The sequence below is a fragment of the Micromys minutus genome (assembly GCF_963924665.1).
Source record: "Micromys minutus genome assembly, chromosome: 1".
NCBI lineage: Eukaryota > Metazoa > Chordata > Mammalia > Rodentia > Muridae > Micromys > Micromys minutus.
In genome coordinates, this window is record NC_137969.1 from 172,229,117 (window position 1) to 172,235,116 (window position 6,000).

Genomic DNA, 6,000 nt, shown 5'->3' on the forward strand with positions numbered 1-6,000 from the left:
CAAAAACTTCTTTTCTATTCTCTCAGGGCTGAAGGAACTACTGACCTCATCCAACTATACAAGGCAACTAACTTTGCCCAAGATGCCTGGAGTCAATCTTCAAAGCACTGTTGTATCCTCCAGGTTGTGAAATTATGTGGTGTTCTCCATCTACCTAGACATGTGACCTCTGACCTTTCTCTTTCCTTGAAACTGTAGTGCTCACAGTCTCGGGGCTATCAGTTCAGCAGAACTATGGTGTGATAATTTCTGGCATTGTGACTCATACTCCCCAAGTTATTTATTGTTTTATAGTAAAATTCCTGTTCATACACTAGAATCTTTCATACACAGAGTGTTTCAGGCACTGTGGAAACCTGAAAAAGACTGACTAAGTTGCCTCAGCTTAATACAAAGGAGCTGTAAGGGTGGATGGGTTCTGCCAACCTGGGCATGGCTTACTTATTGATGCTGTAAGTCTGATGACCCAGAGACAGGAATACCTAAGAAGTATGTGAAATACAGAAACTCCTGTGGCTCATTCCTCTCATTTCTGCCCCACCTTGGGTGATTTCTCATCTTCTATATCTAAACATTTTCCAGCTTGTGCTGAGCACTTTGTCTTAGATCCATACTTTGAGAACTACTGTTCCATAGTGCTCTGTTCAAATAAAACTAAACATCCAGTGAGCCTGGTACCTTAGACCACATTGGGCTCTTTTTCAGTCTAGTCTCAGAGCTCTGTTGCTTCCAGCCATGGATGAGGAAGAATTGCTACTGTAGCCAACAGCTGGAATTGTGGTCACCAACTGCATTCATCTTTAGCATATGTGCTTCTCCTTACCTACAAGTCCAAGCCAATCTACTCCTTAGGACAGTTTCCCTAGATCTCCTCTCCAACATGGGACTTCCATAAACCTTAGAGCTGGAGAAGAACCTGTCCATCATGAATCACCCCAACAGGTACCAGCCTTTCTCATGGGCTCTGCCTATTCTGTGCTGTGTTGTCAGCACCTCTGGGTATACGGCGTGTCATTTGTGTTACTCACTTGGCACGCCCTGGAAGTTGATGTGTCTGCAAATGTAGGTCATTTGCAAAAGTATTAAAATATTTAGCTCAAGGTGAAGGCATTTGCTTAGCATGCTTGAGACTCTGGATTCTATCTTTAGCAACACACAGAGAGAGACTAATTCAAAACCCTGCCTTAATAATATTCCTCAAAGAACACCACAATAAACTATAATCAGATCTCAGATCTTGCCAACAGACACACACACACACACACACACACACACACACACACACAGAGAGAGAGAGAGAGAGAGAGAGAGAGAGAGAGAGAGAGAGAGAGAGAGAGAGAGAAACAAAGACAGAGACAGAGACAGAGAGTGAGTCTTGGTTCTGATCTCTGGTGTTACATTGGTCTGAATTGAGTCTATTTGCTTCGATTGTTGCAGATTGTACAAGGATATTAGTGAAATGATATTTCTTATAGTCTCCAGTGCACCAAATTCTCTCAAATCATTAAGTTAAGAGATTAGCTGTCTGATTGTTGGGGTACAAGAATTTTTCTAGACAAGGGAGCCAAACACATCACATGCTTTAAGGAATCTAACATCTTCTGATTTTTCAGAAACTTCTCTAAAAGCTAAGTGTTGTGTTGGAAGGAACGTAAGTGGTAGACATCTCATTGGAAGTCTTGGCCAATCACCTCAGCCTTTCTTATTGTGAACTCTATCTTATTTCTCTCTGTTTGCCTTTGTGGGGTGTGCTGTTTGTAACCTTTGTAAACAACAGAACACAAATACCAGTGCTTTTAATTTCTTATAGTTAGTTGCAGTTGGATAAACAAATGCAAGGCTGCACAATATACCTAATAAGTATGAATAATGATTGATCCAGGTCAACTGGGCACCATTAATGGTGATTTGCAATTCAATTCCTTAGGTGAAATTGAGATTGTTGGGCTTAGTGGTGAACAAGAAACAGCTGGGTGTGATAAGGCTGATTGACATACTAACTACTCAGAGGTTGGTTGCAACCTCTGTAAGAGCGTGTTGAGAGTACAGAAAAGCATTCCAGTTCTAGAATGTTCCTTCTTCCTAAGAGTAATGTCTCCTCCTGGGAAGAATCTCTTCCCATATACCTTGCGACCACATTCCTTTGCACATACATAAAGAACTTTAAAACATGCTCATGGTACTGGACACAAAATCGACTCGACTTCTAGCAGGACTTAGGAACCCACAAACAGTTGTGCTAAGTAATGTAAAAGATTGTATAATCTCATAAAACTTAAATTTTAACCTTATTTATTTTCTTAGCTGTCTGAAAGTTACCTATTTAATTTTATGTCTTCTCAAACTCTTTAAGAAAACAATATGCCAAACTCACCTCATATTAGAGGAGAAATATATTATTCTTCAACCCATGACAATTGTTATCCTAGACTACCTGGATGGTGCCAAATTTTCTATCTCTGGCTACAGAGGTGGTTCAGTCTACAGATTGTGTGTTTGTCCTTCAAGCTTAAGAACCTGAGTCTGATTCCCCAGAACCACATTAAGAAGCCAGGTTTGGTGGCATACATCCATCATTCCAGTGCTGGGGAGGTGGAGGCCATGTGACTCCTGGACTTATTAGTATGCAAGTGCAGATGGATCAGTGTGCTAGCTAGACATCTCAGAAATATAGTGGAGAGTGACAGAGAAAGACCCTGGACATCACCTTCTGACCTCTAAATGCATGCACACACACACACACACACACACAAGCAACACTAATTCTCAAGAAGAGTAGGAGTCTGTGTTGAAAATGTGTTGTCAAGGTTCAGTGGTATTAAAGAATTGTCTCATCATAAATTATAGCTGACAGCATGTTTCGGGCAAATCCCTTCACTCTACAGAACCACTTCATTTTTATTACCTAGTATTTTAGGAGTAACAATCCTTTAACATGATCTTAAAGTTATCCTTAAAGCTAAAATACATGCCGGCTGCTTTTGCCATTTTTTTTTATAGTCATTTAACTAATAGCTGTAAAGCCACCAATGAATTTGGTTGGGAAGGAGAAGAGAAAGCACTGTTATCAAAACCGACTCCTTTCATTTTGGTGTCCCATTTGCAAACAGATTAATTTACAATTATGAGCTAGAGATGGGAAGACTATAAAGTGTTTTTGCTTCGGCTTCACTCAAGTTTCCTTTTCAACTTCCCCTCTTCCTCTGTAAAATTTTATTTGTTTGTTTGTTTGTTTATTTGTTTATTTATTTATTTATCAATTAATTCCTTGTCTGACACTCTGGCGGATGCCATTCAAACTGCAGCAGCTTATTGGGTAGTTAGGAGGATAAAATCAAGTAGCCATTCTACTAATCCCCTTACAAGAAAATAGCTTTCCGCATAAAGAGTGGAACTTATGTGGCCATTAGCAGATGCTCCATCAAGCGACCAAAAATATACACATTTAAATTCTTAAGCACAATCTATGAACACTACGCAGATGGTTTCCAAGAAACTGTACCTAAATTGATTACGATAAAAATGATCTGCTGCGATTGTTTCTGTCAAAAGGGAAAAGAGAATCTGTCCCAATGTGTCGCTCTGCCCACTCATGCAGAGAACCCAGCTGCTGGGACAGATGTTGCTCTAAGCACTTTATTTTAGGGTCATTAAAATGGTTACAGGGGTTAGTCATTCAGTGTTTTATAAATTGTGCTTACTATCCGAGCTCAACAGATGCGATGGAAAACTTGTTTGTGGTGAATCTGAGGCTGAGTTTCACAGCAGATCCATCCGCCTTGGGCTTCGACACAGAAATGAGGAACAAATGGGAAGGAACAACTGAACAAAGAACACAGAGCTGCTGGCATGTCTGTTGTGGGAAGCATCTTCCCATGGCTGTTTATAGCACTGGTGTCAGCTGGGGTTCCTTCCTGACTGTCCATGTGAAGCTCTCAAAGCCATACTGTGCTTGTTCAACTAAGAAGTTTCGGGTTCACGCTTGTCTAAGTGCAAGGTTTGGATCAGCCAAAATCTGTACGGCTGTCCCTTGGATTTTAGTAAGTAGGGAGGCACATCTTAATATTGCTCCTAGAATGTTTTCCCGGAAGAGGGGTGACGGTTTCTAAGCTTTTCTGAAAATCCATTTTGGCCGTATGGCACACACCCTAAAGCGTTGCTTTCTCGTCACAATGACACATAGAACACCAATCCATACCCACGATCGGTGTCTAAGTCAGTCTCTCTGTGCAATGACAGCTTAGTCATGAGTCTGGAAGGGGAGCTGCCATTGTGAGAACTGATGAACTGTACATTCTGACAGTAGATTAAACAGACAGTCCCACTTCTCGTTAGAAGCTGGGCTATGGGTCTGACAAGTGGCACGCAAGGGGGAAATCACATTCAAGGAAGACAATCTGACCAAGACTGAAGGCCAGAGGTGAGAAGGATGGGCTGCAAGTGATCCTGGGAAAGCTAGGCTTCTAGAATAGACTAGCTGGAAGCATCAGGAAGGGAAGTTGCTCTTCAATGAGAGTTAGACAGGTAAAGACATGGGCTATGACATGTAGAGGCCCTGTCAAGTTAAATCAGTGGATGAGCATACTGTGCGACCTAAAATTATCATGTCATTTGGCATGGAGGAGAAAGAAGACCCTGTAAGAAAAGGAACATGTTGGTAAGTTCAAGATTCTGCACAGTGTCTTCATATGGTCACATAGTTGAGATCCCATGGTTTAAGTTCAGAATTTTTTGAATGATACAGATCTGACTTCTGAGGATTCAGTAGAATTCCTGTTAGTGTGTGACTTATTTCATATTTCTAGAAAATTCCTTAATTATGTAGCAATACTGGGAATTGCATCTATGTCAGGCTCTTCAGGAATCAGTTAGCAAAGGTCATTTATCCATCCTAACCCAGAGCCACCACCAGACATGCTCACAGTGGGCCCCACACTCGTTGTCCCACAATACTTATCAGAAGTCTATGTTCCCAGAGAACTGAGAACCTACAATAGAAAACCTATCAATTCTAAGCAAATTAAATTTAAGTTACAATATTAGCAGTCACCCAGAAGTAATGTCCAGTGATATATATATATATATATATAATCTTAATATGTTTTTGCTGTTATCTGTCTAAATATACTCACACAATGATTAGTACTACAGATGTTGATGCCAGAGATGTTGATGGGATGTATCTGGATTCTCTGTCCATCACTTTCCTATTTCCAAATAAAAATTCTCACTTCCCATTTTTTAAACTTGGGGAGGGCAAAAATAGTATGTAATAAACCTCATCTTACATGAAGAAAGCTTTAGCCCAAGATAGGTCAAAGTTCATAAGATCTGACATGCCTTAGTCATCTGACACCAAAGAAATTGGCTCCTTCTCCATCTTTGTTTCATTGATTTTAAGCAGATTTTTGAGTGTTATGATCCTGCTGGATTATAACACAGAGATGAATTGTGTCCTTGCAATATATATGCATTGCAAAGTATGTATATGTGTATGTGTATATGATATAGATGTAGATATATATATACTTTCATGTATAAATAAACCTATTTACCTATATTTACACAGTATTTTAAATGAAAGATTAGAAATAGAGAGGTGGAATGCACTCCTAGTATTATTTGGGTGTTCTGAACTGAATTAAACTCTTTAGCTCTGAGTTTTCTACAAATGAAGGAAACTGGATTCATCAAGAATTGACTGCAGCAGAGGCTAAGTAAACCTGCTTGAGGATTTACCAGCAGTTAATGGTAGCTATTGGGGAGGGGATTATGAGACCCTTCTCCGTCCAGGAGTTAGACAGTTAATGGTTGCTGGGAGGAGAAGGAGACATATGTACTGGAAACATGGTCCATGCTCCTGTAAATAGCCCCTCACCTATGCTCTTGTAAGGAATTCAAATTAAACTCATTGATTCACAAATAAAAGATTAGGAAAGTCAGAGGAGGAGAAAGGACTCAATGGAATATGATCAAAATATATTTCCACACATCTGTGAG